Source organism: Heloderma suspectum, chromosome 7 (assembly GCF_057233095.1).
Source record: "Heloderma suspectum isolate Gila_16-S chromosome 7, 16-S_ref, whole genome shotgun sequence".
Classification (NCBI taxonomy): Eukaryota; Metazoa; Chordata; class Lepidosauria; order Squamata; family Helodermatidae; genus Heloderma; species Heloderma suspectum.
Genome location: NC_139464.1, coordinates 119,762,646 through 119,778,774, shown reverse-complemented (window position 1 = coordinate 119,778,774; position 16,129 = coordinate 119,762,646). Strand labels below are relative to the sequence as shown.

At 44.8% G+C, this 16,129-nt stretch overlaps 1 protein-coding gene across 2 annotated transcripts in view; it reads left to right on the top strand.

Moving 5' to 3' along the window:
- Positions 1-16,129, top strand: part of SHISAL1 (shisa like 1) — a 125,475-nt gene that overhangs the window by 90,732 nt on the left and 18,614 nt on the right. The window contains exon 6 of one of the 2 annotated variants that reach the window (XR_014784500.1): positions 10,151-11,093. The exons of the other annotated variant lie outside the window; for it this stretch is intronic. The gene's annotated coding sequence lies outside the window, so the exon portion shown is untranslated. Of the gene's footprint in view, positions 1-10,150; positions 11,094-16,129 lie in introns of those variants that run through there. 2 annotated transcript variants of the gene reach the window in all.

Sequence of the window (16,129 nt, the reverse complement as noted above, 5' to 3'; positions counted from 1 at the left end):
ACACTGTCTAGCGGCCATAGGATTGCGCCCTTAGTTACCAAGTAAAATGCCATTCCATTGTTGGAAGTAAAATACTGTTACCCATTACCTGACTGATGCAGTTTCTGCCGCTTCAATGTTGAGGGGAAAGGGAAGGAGGGTGATGGCTTGGAAAATTGGGGAGTCAGATTGGTTTGGAAAATACATTGTTTCTGATTTAAAAAATTTAAGAAGTAGCTTGGCTTATTTTCCAAGCAGCTCTGACAAGCTCAAGGGAATTCACCAATTTCTAGTTTGATATGACTTGTTCCTTTGAATAGAGGAGAGTCCAGGCAGAAACCATTATTCTGAAATGTTCTATTGTGTTTGCTGTAAACTAGAGTCAATCTGAATTTGATAAAGGGGTCTTGTCCTTAAAATTTTCTGAACATAAATTCTAGATACAAACTTCCTTGACCTTTTGGATGTTTTGAATCTGGGGGTTAGAGCTGTCTCATTAGGAAACAAAGAAGGACATTCTCTTCTCTTTTTTGAATGGCAAATGTTAGGTTAACCTGTGTGAGAGATTTTCACTCCACGCATCTGAAGTTTGCTTATTCCTTGCAGTTTGCACTGGATGTGATCCTGTTCTTCACATCCAGTTCTGAACTACTGCATGATGTATTTGTTTGTGGTTTAAACAGCAGCTCTTTCTGTTTGAGTGGTGAGCATCGTATGGTCACTTCTGTAATGTACAAACCAGGGACTCGTGCACTTGAAACTGCCTTACCTTGGAGCACACCATTTGCCCTTGTAGCCCAGTAGTGCATGTGTCTGTTTTGACTGGTAGAAATTCTTCATGGTCTCAGGCCGAGTTCCTTCCCAACCCTGCTGCTAGAGAGCCTTTTAATTCCAGGTGCGGGGGACTGAACCTGGGACCTTCTACATGCAAAGCATGTGCTCTGCCACTGAATGATGGACCCCGTAGGGGCAGATGGTCATGACTTTTGTGGATCTTTTTGTGAGCGTGATGGCTGAGTCTTGCTTTTTATTGGAGAGAAAGCAACTTATTCATGACGCTCCTTTTCATTCTCCATAACATGTGAATCAGCCACAGTTGAGCATGGCCAGGAAATGCAACTCGGATCAGGGATGTGCACATAGAGACTGGCTTTGTTCTTGATGGGAACTTGATGGATCCCATTGAGCTCAAAAGACAAAATAAGTGAGCTGCTGCAAGTTGGGACACAGATGAGATGTGGCAAAATCAACTACTCACCCCAGACACGGAGATTGCCAAGATAAGAGGCAGGTTTACGCACCGTTCCAGTGGTGTCTTTGGTGCACACTTTTACTTTTTTCCATATAACATAGATGCAGTAACAGACAAGCTCTCAGTCTACATATATACCACACCCTTTCGCATGTGTGTATCATGAGTTATGTCATTTGGCATTCTGCAGTGTCTTACTCTAGCCTGACTTTGCAAACAGGGACAACGTTTATTCTTAGTGGCTTCCATTACCCCGTCTCTGATACGATATGAGTTGGGTTGGTGGGATGTTGTGCTCTGCTTCCCTACCCCACCCCCGAGCTGCAATAATGACAGGCAATATGACAAATGGACTTGAGCACGCTCCGGGAGAGAGCGCAGGACAGGAAGGCCTGGCTTGCTATGGTCCATGGGGTCATGAAGAGTCGGACACGACTGAACGGCTGAACAACAAAAATATGACAAATAAAATCAGTCAGGTTGTAGGAGTGTTCTGAAGGAGGCGTACAATTTGTGATGCAAAGGATATTTAGGGATGGGTGAGAAATTAGTTGGTTTCACATTTTAATGAGAGAATACCCACTTATCACCCTCTGAGACTAAACATGGAACAGGTGTCACTGAGAAAATACATACATTTCCAAGGCTTGCGGTGAGTTTTGGGAGGGAAAATGCCTTAAAGACCCCCATCCTACATTTGAAATGTGTGTACAAGGAATGTATACATTTGAGAAATGTACACAGAACGCTTTTCTCAATGGAAAAATTCACATTACAAATGTGTACCTTTAAGACATGTACAGATTATGTGTACATTTTTGGCAATGCACATAGAAATACATACGAATGTCTATGTGGAGAAAAAAGGCCCATAATCCAATGTGGACCGGAGTCAGAATGACCTGGCAGTGGAAAAATGAAAACCTCGGTCAGATCGAGCTTAACAGATTTGCCCGTCCCCAGGTGAAGGGTTCATGAGGTCAGAGGTTCTTCAGCTCTGCCCCCCAAAACCCAACCTCCCTAAGGACTCTCACAGATCTGTTTCATTTCAGGTAGGAAAAGAAGGTATAGCATCAGGTACACACCATAGTGCACAAGAAATACATGTCTGATTATTTTACAGTGACTATGCATGTTGAGAAGGAAACTGCTGTTTTTCTTCTCTACAGAGATATTTTCCCATGTTGGAATAATGCCATGGATGCGCAGCCTGGCATTAGTGATGTGTGATCTACCCCTCAGCTCAGCTCAGAAGCAGCTGAACTTTCTCAGAGAACTCTCAAAGGGAAAAGCTTGCAATTTCCCAAGAGTTCTTTCACGGCTTGCAGTGTTGGCTGTACCTTCTGTTACTGCCTTACTGATTTCAACTGTCCTACAAAATTTCATCTATTTCTTGTCCCAGTCCGGAGCTTTTATCACAGCTTGGATGCATCTGTGCAGAAGCCCCTAAGGAGTGATATTTAAGTCTTCAGGGAGCTGTACAGTGCCTGAGCTATTGACCCAGAGGGGACACCTCTGTAAAGCTTTCTGAGCCTTGGCAGGAAAGGGAGCTATGCAGTTCCTGAGCTTGTTAACCAGACCTTGGGAAGCTCCCGTGCCCAAATGAACTGCAACTCTTGGAAAGCCCTCTCCCTAGCCTCTGTTTTTCTTGGTATTTTTGGTAATCTTATGGTGATGCCCAAACTGTGGTGCTGGAGGAAAATTCTGAGAGTGCCTTGGACTGCAAGAAGATCAAACCAGTCCATACTCCAGGAAAGAAAGCCAGACTGCTCACTTGAGGGAAGGATATTAAAGGCAAAACTGAAGTACTTTGGCCACATAATGAGAAGACAGGATACCCTGGAGAAGATGCTGATGCTAGGGAAAGTGGAAGGCAAAAGGAAGAGGGGCCGACCAAGGGCAAGGTGGAAGGACGATATTCTGGAGGTGACAGGCTCGACCTCGGGGGAGCTGGGGGTGGCGACGGCCGACAGGAAGCTCTGGCATGGGCTGGTCCATGAAGTCACGAAGAATCGGAAGCGACTGAGTGAACAAACAACATGGTGATGCCCAAACCTATAATTGTTGTTCATTTAAGTTTTCTTACTGAGGAAAGCAGAGAGCTGTAAAATTTCCAGAAATTTTATAGCCATGAAGGGGGGGCGGAATATGTGGGGGAAATTGAAATAGCAAATGACGTCATTGCCGCTTGATCTGCATTGACTCCTGGTGCATTTCTAAGCCCAATTCAGAGTGCTGGTCAGCATCTTTAAAACCAAGATATGGACAGGCCACCTGCTCCCACTTGATCCTGTCTGCCTACTAAGATCTGTGGAGGAGGCTCTCCTCTGCATCCCACCACCATTTGAAGTGCCCTCAGTGGGTAGGTAGAACAGGGTCTTCTCCTTCATGGAACCAAGACTCTGGAACTCCCTCCCATGCGAGGTACACCTAGTCTTTTTCCTCTTCAGTGATGGGAAGCCCCCAAACCCAGAGGCTTCCGATCATCCAGTGCAGGGAAGGAGAAACAGCAGAGGCAATCTTCACCTTCCCGTCCCCCCACCCTTCATTTTTCACAAACTGGCTTTTTAGCCAGTCTGGCGATGGTGCTTCAGAGGGGGAGGAAAAGAGGCTGGAAGAGGCTCAGAATAGCACATATTCTGGCCTCTCTGGTTCCCTCCCCACCCGCCAGAACACCCCCATTTCCCCACTTCTGAGATAGATTTTCTGTCCTTGGAGGCCAGCCAGTGTGGTTCTTTCTGCGCCAGCTGCAAAGGGGCAGGGACGGGGGGGGGGGAGATCTCTGACACCCCCTTCCGAGGTTGGAGCTCTGTCTCCGACTTTACAGGGCAGAATCCCCAGTATCCTATAGCCCCCCGAGGGGCCATAGGATTGCTCCCTCCACCTTTCGAAGGCTAGAAAAGACAGTCTTATTTAGATGGGCCTTTAATTTGACTAGAATGATTTCTCCTAGGGAGTTGATTTTATCTGGCTCTCTGGGTTGTGTTTTTTACTGTACTTTTGCTGCTGTCTTATTATACTTTCTGTTTTTAATGTTAATACAGTTGTTTTTTAAATGTTCACAGAACTGTATTCTTCCTGTGGATTTGTGTGTGTGATGTAGCAGTCGCTGTGTTTGGAGTTCTTTTAAGGTGCAATCCTGAGCATGTTTAGGCAGAAAAAAAGCTTACAATTCCCAGCATGCCCCAGCCAGCATGAGAGTTGTAGGCCTTTTTTTCTGCCTAAACATGCACAGAATTGCACCCTTAATGTTGTTACAGTGCTGATGCGATGGGGCTGGCAGATCACAGGTTACTGACTAACTTTCCAGCAATGAAAGAAGTGTGAGAGCAACCATCTTGGATGGACCCTAGAACAAGGCTGCCCATCTATGAAATTTATAGATTCACAGGTTCCCAACATGTGGTCATAATTCAGCTTGAACCAGAAAAAGAATTCAGGATGGGGTTATGCAGATAGGAGCACATTTGGTTCTGTGCCTGGAATCACCCCGGGGGCAGGCAGTGAGAAGGTAAAGGGCACCTTTTTATTATTCACTCCTTCAGGGCAGTGGGGGTGGGGGGGTGAACTGCTGCTTCTGGGTACACTTTAGTCACTAAGGCAAACTCTGCAATATACACTCTTCACCTGTCATAACGATGGATGTTCTGTTTGCACAGAGGACCGATTGACCAGCCACAGTTTTTATTGGTATTCTGTTTTATTTTCTATATATTTTAATATGGTGCTGTTATTTTTTAAAAAATATTTTATTGTTCACCGCTCCAGAATCTGTTTAGATGCGGAGTGGTGTATAAATGTTGTAAATAAAATAAATAGAATAATGGAGGAATAAATGCCTGCTATCTTTATTTTAATGTGAACAGGCTTAAGTAAGTCAGTGTTGATCCATTTTTAAACGACGTACATGTTCTGAATGCTGCCTGTGTGTTGAATACTAACAGTGACTTCCAGGGAAGATGAGTGCTCTCCAATTTACCATAATTTCACTTGAACAAAATGTGCATTATTACTACTGCAGATTAGCTGTATTCAGATGTGGCTTTAATGGTGTAGAGCAGAAGTTTTCAAACTGTGGTCCGTAAGCTTCGTTCAGGTGGTTGGTGGCAAGGTTACAGAACAGTCGAGAATATCTGGACTTGGCCCTTTGCTAGATTATTTTTTTCTGATGAGGAGGATTGTGGCTGTTTTGCCCAGAGCCAGATTACCCATCAGACTCACAAGGCTCTAGGCCAGGGCCCATGATTTTCATAATGTTGCATTGGGGCAGTCCACTAAATATTCTCTAGAAATGTTCCAGTTAAAGAGGACTTTCTCAGCAGACTGGCATAGGGCCTGTGATTTTCTAATACGGCATTAGTTTTGATGATGATGCCAGTGCTGAAAAGAGAACAAATATGAGTTATGAACGTGCTTTGATTTGTGTGTGTGGGGTGGGGGAATTACTGTGTTTATTGTGGGGGATTTCTTCAATAATTACTGTATTATTGAAACCCCTTGCAGTTTTCAAGTGGCCTGTGCGGGTGGGGAAGTTTTAGAACCACTGCTGTAGAGCCTGCTCACAAAGGAGCAGTATTTTGCTCATCCTGCATCTCCTGGCCTGCCCAAGAAGAGTAACGGTTATACAGACTGGATTCAGAAATGTTGGACTCTATGTATGGAGGACTCCATTCCATTAGGATGTTCACTGTGCAGAGAAGTGAGCCTGGAAGGAGGGAGAACACCGGGGGGCACAATTCTGCCAACATCGTACATAGGCGCTACCCAGAGTCATGGCAGAACAGGCTTATTGTTGGGTCTCGAAAAAAGGAAAAGCTCTGTATGATCCTTTTTATTAGTCTTAAAAAGAAAATATGTATAAGAAGGATGAATACTGTTACACTGTTAACATTTATTTTTGTCATTTTGTTCTTATTTGCCTTCTGAAGCATTAAACGAGGATCCTGTGTTAGGATCAGGTGAGCGTATCCCACACAGTTGATACACTTGTAATCACATCTGTGATGGGACATCCCCTCAACTTGTTTTTTCCCTCTTTCCTTCTCCAGCTACTCCTTTTCTCTAAGAATCCCCAGCAATTTAAAGGATTGACATAGATATATTTCCTTTCCCTTGTGACCCTCTTGTTTCCCCTTCCTCCCAATATATTTTATCGAGAAAGAAACTGCCCAGTTACTCTGACTCTTCTTTTTCTTTTTTTAATTCAACAAAGTAGTTCTATTTATCCCATTGATGCCAATGCCCAGGTTTTCATTTACTCTAGTAGAGGCACACTGTCTCACAACAGTAAAGCACTTTTCTCTTGACAAGCATGATCCAGCCACAGTGAAGCACTTTTAAGTCATAGTGATTTCAATGGTAGAGATTTAAACATGTGCTTAACTCTCCCATTGAAATGAATGCAGCTTCGAGGTGCTCAACTCTGCTCGATTGTGCCTATACTGTCCAGGTGGACAACAAAATTTCCTGCATTGCTCCTTATCCAAATTTTATCCTTGCTGCTATAACCCTTCCCAAACTTAAAGTAAAAAAAAAAAGTAAAGGTGTCCCCAACCAGTCATGTCCGACTCTAGGGTGTGGTGCATCTCCATTTCTAAGCCAAAGAGCCAGCGCTGTCTGAAGACGCTTCCATGGTCATGTGGCCAGCATGACTGAACACCGAGGTGCACGGAACGCTGTTACCTTTCCCACCGAAGCGGTACCTATTTATCTACTTGCAATTTCTTGCTTTCGAACTGCTTGGTTGGCAGAAGCTGGGACTGAAGACTCCGTCACGTGGCACTCGGGTCTCGAACCGCTGTCTGCAATTCAGCGTCTTAACCACTAAGCCACCGCGGCCCCTTCCCAAACTTACCCCTTCCAATTTACCCAATTCCCCACTCTCATGAGTAAAAATTATTACTCAGGATAGAACCTCCTGACCACAGTTTAACAGAAACTTAAACATACCTAATTCCATTTAAATCAACAAGAGTAAATGCAATAAAAATTCTTAGTTTTGGTGCGTGCTTTCTCAACTAATATAAAGAATGTTGGAACTGTATTTTGACACTAATTTTCTTGTTAGGCAAATAAGCCTCACCATCAAGCCATGCACATTCATGAAACATCTGTAGTGCCCCGCCTCACCCCCAGGTATAGCTGTATGCAAAGGGTTTCCCTTCAATTGTTCTAATAATGTACATGCATGGGTTGGAGTGGAGCCAGCTGCCACAATGCCATCCCCCATCCTCCCCCCGCCCCCATATTTATTGTACACAATAGAGTGCTTGCAAAGGTCTAAAGTCAGAGGCACCTGTGTTGACAGGATGTGCTGGTGCAGATATTTAGGATCATGGTTTAAGTTGTGATCCCTGTCCAAGAAGGGCAGCTTTTATGTCCATTTTTTCAGCTGTAGTCTTTGATTCTATGAAATATTTCATGTTGAGATAACTTGAAAAATAAGTTATTTTCTATTGCATGTGTCAGCTTATAGTTGGATTCACGGAAGAACTCAATTCATGCTTACCCAACAGCAGGCACTGAATGTAAAATAATCAGGAAAATCTGGACAATGCCACGTCCCAAATTCAACACAAAATTATTGAGTAAACAAATTGTTCTGCTCAACAATTTCAGAGGTTAATGCTTTCCGATCTTTCATTTATAGCAGTGTCCTACTACTTAACATAGTTTCTGATTATGGACTTGCTCTGTTTCCTCTCAACAGTAATAAAGCTTCCTATGCAAATGTTAAAAACACCTCATCATCACTGACAATATATGTATCTATCTATCTGTGCACGGTACAGCAACAGTTTTTTCCATAGCCAGATGAGCATATAGATTTCCACCAGGTTATTGGTGGAATTGTAAAAGGATATGAAGTCACCATAGGTACTGCTGCAGTGATGATTTCATAGCATTCCCAAACACAGTCCAGGTTTTCAAGAGCAGCCTAATCTCCTGTTGCGGCTTTGTCCTGGCCAAGTGGGATCTGTGACTTCCCTTTCTTTGAATAGCTGGGAACCCTTGCCCTATCGCAAACAGCTTTTGAGACTCCCTTCTGTGAAGAAACGCTGCATTTTCACCAGCTCGCTTCTGTTTTGTTACGTTTATATACTTTGTGTGACCTCTGTGATGTTATAATGTAACTGGGGAGGCCAGAGGCCTAGCTTTGATTACTGTGTATTCAGCCTAAAACAGTTGTGATTGTCTTGGCTATGGTGCTTTATATGATGCCTCTGGTGTAGGAGGCATCATATAAATCACCGCTGGGGTGATGTGAGAAGTCCGGAACCCTGGGAGAGGTTTGGCTTCTCCTGACAACAGAGCCCCCCCTTAGGCAAGCGGATGTGGGTTAATGCTGTCATGGCAAAGAGCCACAGTGTGAACTCTTCTCGCATGGCTTGGAGCTTCTAATGTTATCCCAGCACCACGGTAAGGAGTAGCTTCCATGCTTCCACCACAGTGTGAGGACTCGGTCTCCCATTTCAAGAGCAGGTTGCCATGTTAGAATAGCGCAGGAAATGAGTCAAAAGGGAACGCATCCCACCCTTCAGTCAAAGCATCGGCCACCTGTGAAACTTTAATAACTAAGTCCTGGACCACACATTTTCCCTGCGGCGAGCTTCTCTCTCACATCCACACGTATTTGCCATTTCATTTATTGCAACACCCGCTCTCTGAATCAGGCCAGTGCCGCACATTCCCTTCTCCACGGTGTTGGCGGCGTTTGGAACAGAAGCGGGGAAATGTGTTATGTAATGGCTCTGATTGGCTTATGCCCTTGATGAATGTAGCAAGTCGTCCAAACTTCAGATTAGTTCAGAAAGTGTTGAGATCTTTCTGGATAAATAATATAATGCTTGCACTCTGCTATTACTTAATTTAGAACAGTCACGTTTATTTCTTGCCCCAGGCCAAATCTTCAGAAGTCTAAGCACTTTTACACATGAAGGCACCTTTGATCCTCTTTAGACCTATGCCTCTTAGGGGACAATCTTGTCGGGACAGGCAGCTGCCTCCGAACTCGGAGGTGACCATCTATCCAATGCAGGGCAGGAGCAGCGCAGAGGGGATCGTCCCCTCCACACTTCAGCTGCCATGCATTCATGGCCAGGCAGCCAATTTTAGCTGTCTCACTGCAGGAAATTGGAGCAGGGGGGCAGACACCAGATGATGCATAGGAAGCGTCGGAAAGGCACATCCGCCCACCCCATCCCCAGGAACACTCCATTTTCGCTGCTGCAAACTCCTCTTATGAGCGTGGGGCTGATCCATGCTGCCTACGAGGCAGTGCAGGAAGAGATGGAGGTCGGTTCTCCTGGAACCGACCTCAGAGCGCGGGCTCCAAGGTCGGTTCCCAGGAACCGACCTATCCTATGGCTGTCTAACTGCTGAATAGTGGCCATAGCATTGCGCCCTTAATGTCTGATTGTTGTAAACGTGAAGAGAGGTATTTGTAACATGAGCATTCTGTGAATGTGGGTCTTATATTCACATTCACAAATTCAGTTGAAGCAAGAGTCACTTTAAGCCTCGTTTATGGAAACAGCTTTAATTTTTCATTTCATACTCTGCAGATATGAAATGGTGGCTTTAAAGGAAGAGACACCGCTCTCTTATTTTTCTTCTCCAAAAAGCACAAAAGCAATATATGGGGAAAGCAAAGGTGTTTGGAATTATTTGGACTTTTGGGTGTAGCAGGCCATCTTAGTTATTTGTTTGCAGCGAAGATGTCTATGTATAGTCAAAATATTATTGTAGCCAGAGGAGCCTGGGATCTGTCATGCATTCTCAGCTGCTCTGTACCAGGTTTTATAGAGGAAGAGGAAAGAATAATTAAGTTCAGCAACCATAACTTTGACTTTGATGGTGTACCATGATTCTAGCAGCAAGTGGATTCACTCACTAATTACCGAATTTCTTTCTCTTTAGTCTGGAAACCATCTGAGAGCTGTGTGATGTGAATCAAGATTCTGTTAGACATGCATCCACAACATAAACAAAACACCATCACACTTGGCAGCAGTCTTAGAATAAGAGGTCTACAACTGAATAAGATGCAACTCCTTTTGTTCTGCTCCAGCCACCAGCAAGCTCATGAGTTCACCACATCCCGCCAGCTGTTGAAGCCTAAGGGGCGCTAATTTCTAGAAGGGAGTTAGGCCAGAATTTTGAACATGCCAATTTTAGATAATAAACCAACAGACCAAAGAGAGGCTCTAATGGGCTAGAATTTTAACTGAAAAGGCCGAGTACAGCTTTCTGTTTAGAGGGCCTTGTTTGCTTTGAAAGCATCTGCTTTCCCCAGGAGTTTCAGGACAAAACAAACAACGAAAGAGCAAATTAGGTATTGCAAATGGGGGCAAGAGAATGCTAGATGTGTTTGTGGCGAATCCCATTTGTCCAGGGTTGTAGGAGATGGAAATGGAGCAAGTGCTCTCAAGTCACAATTACCTGTTTTGGCTTCTATGGGAAGGAAACCCCCTTGGGGGGCTGGTGCAGGCAGACATGTGTGTGGGTGTACACACGCACATACTCTGTACATGTGGGCTGTCATTAGAGCATGGCATGTGAACTTACTCTTTGCCAACAGCTCTCTTGAGGTTGCATGGCAAGTGCTCTCTGATCGTGGAAAAGTACAGCACATCAGTGGATCTAGAATTGCTTTCCAGTGTGGGAGAAGAACTGACAAGCTGGCCTGGTCACAAGGTCTCCTATTTTGAGAAGTCTTTCACACTTCTTTACTTCGGGCTGTGGAGGAGTTTGGGGAGGACAAACAATCTGGCCACACACTGTTAAAGATATAAAGATTTCTGTAATACGCATATGCTCATCGTATCCATTCACGTCGCCCATAAATAAATCTCAGGAGTTATTTTTGGTTTATATATTCCTTTGTTTGTTCCATACAGCGTGGCAACCAGTTGCTGCTGCTGAAATGGCTCATTAATCGTATAAAAACTTTGGGTTGGAACACAGATGGGCCACCCACTGCCTGGAGAGCTGCACCCCCTTTTCCCTGCTGTCCAGCTGATCAGCTATTAGCTGGGTGATGGGGAACAGCTTGCTCTTTCCCCTCAGCTAATCGCAGAGGGGAAACTGCCATCTTGATCATTGAGGGGGGGGGGCTTTAGCCTTCTCCCCACCACCACCCCAGCACAGAAGACCTTTGGAAGCCAAGTTTGCTCTGGGTGTCATCAGAGTGATCCCAGCTTTCAAAGGGCTTTTCTCTTCCTGATTTTGGTGTGCAGGGAGGGGAGATTTAAACCTCCCTGTGTGCTGATGGCAAGGGGGAGTGCCTAGGTGTATGTGTGTATTTATATGGGGGGGTATGGAGTGAGTGTGAATTTGTGCTCCTGTAAATTGTCTCTCTTTTTTCTTTAAATGTCCTTGTATTGATATATGATCTGTGTGCACTTCCTTGTAGTTTTAAGTCCTTTGTCATAATTTATCACCACAACCACCATTCATGGAACAACCGATTGGTTCAAAATTGGGAAAGGAGTACGACAAGGCTGCATATTGTCACCCTGCTTATTTAACTTATATGCAGAGTACATCATGAGAAATGCCAGGTTGGATGAATCAGAGGTCGGAATTAAGACTGCTAGGAGAATTATCAACAACCTCCGATATGCAGACGATACCACCCTAATGGCAGAAAGCGAAGAGGATCTCAAGAGCCTCTTGTTGAGGGTGAAAGAGGAGAGTGCAAAAGCTGGTTTGAAACTCAACATTAAAAAAACTAAGATCATGGCATCTGGCCCCATCACTTCCTGGCATATAGAAGGGGAAGAAATGGAAGCAGTGACAGATTTTACTTTCTTGGGCTCCAAGATCACCGCAGACGGTGACTGTACCAATGAAATTAAAAGACGCTTGCTCCTTGGGAGAAAAGCTATGGCCAACCTAGACAGCATAGTAAGAAGCAGAGACATCACCTTGCAGACAAAGGTCCGTCTAATCAAAGCTATGGTTTTCCCAGTAGTAATGAATGGCTGTGAGAGCTGGACTATAAGGAAGGCTGAGCGCCGAAGAATTGATGCTTTCGAACTGTGGTGCTGGAGAAGACTCTTACGAGTGCCCTGGACTGCAAGGAGGTCAAATCAGTCCATCCTAAAGGAAATCAACCCTGAGTGCTCATTGGAAGGACAGATCCTGAAGCTGAAGCTGAAATATTTTGGCCACCTAATGCGAAGAGAAAACTCTCTGGAAAAGACCCTGATGCTGGGAAAGACTGAAGGCAAAAGGAGAAGGGGACGGCAGAGGATGAGATGGCTAGATAGCATCACCGATGCAACGAATATGAACTTGAGTACACTCCGGGAGAGAGCGCAGGACAGGAAGGCCTGGCGTGCTATGGTCCATGGGGTCACGAAGAGTCGGACACGACTGAACGACTGAACAACAACAATATGGTCCAGGCCGGAACCAGTTCATTGTGGTCATTTTAGTTATTAATTTCATAGAGCTGCTTCACAGGTTCATCACTTGACAACGACAACGTCAATGGATTACTTTCGTGCAAGAATGAGCTACCGCAGATCTAACACTACAGGGAGAAATCATCTCCTTGACGTCTCCCCAAATACTTCCCATGGGAGTCAGTATACACATGCATCTGGCAGTTTTCAAGGGTTGGAAAATCAAGTGCATGTATGAACTAGCTTGTAGTCACCTTGCAAGAAGTCTTTAGGGTTTCAGAGGACTTCACTGTATTTGAAGACTTCAGGCCTCCTCTGCCTGTCGGAGGTGGTAAAAACGTCACCGCTGCTTTTCATCTCTCCTTCTGTCTTCTCATGCCATTTTTGAATGGAACAGTAAGAGGTTTATGATGATTCGGAACTAATGTCAGTGGTATGTGGATGCTGCCTTCTTCAGGAATAGGAAGGATGGAGATAGACACTAGGGAATCTGAATTAGGGATGGGCAAGCAGAAGGCTGCTTGCCTCAGAAATGAATTGGGCCCCTTGAGCAGCCCAATCAAACATTGAAACCCCTTGAGGTGGAGGTTGATGTTCAGAAGGAGGCGTGAACGGCCCGATTCCTCATCCATCGATTCCAATCGATTCCCGATTCCATGCTCCCCATGGGAAAAAAGCTTTTCTTGGGGCCTGGGTAGGGTAGCAGGAAGCAGTTCCTGCAGCAGAGCAGAAGATGGGAGAGGCCCAGTGGCCACTTCTTTACCCATGCTGCTTTCATAACTGAAAAAGACAACTGCAGTCCAGGATCACGGGAGTTGAACTACAAGTGCTACCATCCCTGGTAGAAAAATGCCAGTGTTATTTTCTGCTGGGGATGATGGGGCCTGTAGTTCAGCCCCCATGACCTCAGGTGGAGAAGACATGGCTTGGATACCGGTCTGTAAAAAAATAAAAATAGGAGCAGTGTCATTAGTCCTGATGTCAGGTTATTATCATGCATCTGACAACTTGGATTAGGGTGTTCACAACAGAGGCCACAGAGCACTTCAGAGTTTACAGCTTTACAGGATTCTCCTATTATTAACCTTCGGCTAATCACTTCTGCGATTATGATTACAAATTCTTTCCCATCTTCTGGGATGACAGTTTAATTTATTTTTACTCTCAGTCTGTTGTGTTCATTTGCATTGGTGACATTACCCCAAAGCACTCTGGATGGCTTAATAAAAAGTGATTTTTGTGAAAGAAAACCAGACAGCTGGATCAGATTTTCTGGTTTTATGAAAAGTAGGGGAGCGGGGTGTTGAAGCCTGTCTTGCAATAGCTGTCTAATAACAAGTGTCAGAAAAACCAATGCAAAAAGACATCCCTGTTTGCTTATTCTGTCTTCATCTAAAAGCAATATGGATACTGAAATGGACAGGCCTACGATGATAATTCTGCATCCGTCTTAGGAGACTGCTGAATGGAGCATTGCATTTGGACCTGGGGAAGACCAAATCCCAAGTCAGGCCAGAGCTTATTGATGATGACTTTGGGCAGTCTACTGTTTTGGGTCTCAGTTCCTCTTCTGTGAAATCTGATATTCATATCTTACTTCACATTACCGATAAAAGATGTGTACAGCTCTTACTACATCAAAAGCACTATAAAACTAGCTATAATCCAATGTACAGGAACGCATTCTTAGTCAAAATCAGTGGTACTCATGAAAGTATAATTGTGTGCTAAACTATCACCATAAACGGTTCTCCTGGCTTCATCGTTTGGTCACACCCCAGCCTGTTGGTCCAGTGTGTCTCCTGTCCTCTATCGGGTATGTGCACAGAAACAAAAATCTTATGTGATCAAGGGATAGTAGGGGCTAGGGGGCTTTTGGGATCCACATAGTGGCCCGTGCATCTACTCTAGATTAAAAATGAAACAAGATGCACCTGCTAGACATGGATGTAAAGGAATGTCTGCTTTGGCTCTCATTTTCTTGCTCTCTGCAGTGAAGGCTCTTGAGTGTGCTCAAATCTTCCAGTGGTTCAAAACTTGGTAGGTTTGTGAAGGGTGAGATAGAGTGGAAGAGGGAAAAAAGCAGACATGAGTAGTGCTGACATGCCAAAATTTGGGGAATGGGGGCTTGGCTCATAATTACCTGGAAATGTTTGCATGGAAAGAGCTCATTTCTGAATATACATCTTAGGGCTTTGAATCGCTTCGGTGCCAAATCTGAATCCCGAAGCAAATCGGGGTGCTTCAGGGATGCCTCAGTGCGATCTGAAGGAAATCAGATCAGCACCGAGGCCCTCTGAAGCAAAACAGGTCACTGATGAAGCATCTTGGTCCGCTTTGGAAATTCGGAGCTTTTCTGATACCTTCTGAAGCCCACACAGTCTCTTTGAAGTCTCCAAAATGTATCAACTTGAGAAAGATCAGGGAGGGGGAGAGGAGGAGGAGGGAGGGAGCTTTGGCAAATGGCAACACTAATTAACAAATTAGGGCTGAACATAACCCAGCAGTCTCCAAAGTGGGGGGTGGGAATACTGGATATATTGGAGAAAAAAATATGCATTTGTTCACTGCAAGAGAGATCTGGTGGTGTTATTGGAGAGAACTCTGAAGTTATTTGGCTAGATCTGTGGTGGGTGTGTGTGTGTGTGTGTGTGTGTGTGTGTGTTAGGCTCTTTCCCATTCTGTCTTCATAGTTTTCCAGCTAGATGCTTTTAAAAAGTACCCCCCAAAAGTTAAAAAGTACTTTCCTTGTTCTTGGCTTCACCCCCCCCTTCTCGATTCCTGTGTTCCTTGCCTTCCCATTTTTGAACTCTATATCTTTTCTCTAAAAAAATAAAATATAAACCCTTTTCTTTGCTTGTAGGTAGTTCTGTATTTGCTTTTCTTTTGTTTGTGTGTGTGTGTGTGTGTGTGTATGTTGTGGTCAAACAAAGCACTACACTTGTCCACATTTCAAAATGCAGTGGGAAAGCACTACATCTTTTATTTAAATAATACTCTACTGTGTGGCAAAGCAAGCAAGCTCAACGTGAGGCATCATCAGGGTCTTGAATCTGTTGCAGATTTATTCAACATCCCTAATGTTACAATTAGGGTTGGCGGAGAATTTCTCCCCGAAACTTCGGGGGGCCGAGCGCCAACGTGTTCGGCCCCCCAAACAAGTTTCGGGGAGAAATTCTCCGCACCCCCCCGCACCCCGCACCCCCCCCCCAGGACGGGACTTACCTTTCCCGAATGTCCCTCCTGGCGGCGGGTCCCAGCGGCGGTTCGTCGGGTCTTCGTCAGGGGCGGGGGCAGCAGCCGGTCTTTCGACCGGCTGCCGCCGCCGCCATTCCAATAAAAGTAAAAAAAAAAAAAAATGCCCCCGTGATAGGCTACGTGACGATTAACGTAGCCTATCACGGCTAGATTTGCAAAGTCAGCCATGATAGGCTACGTAAATCGTCACGTAGCCTATCACGGGTGACGTAAAAAAAAAAAAAAGCGC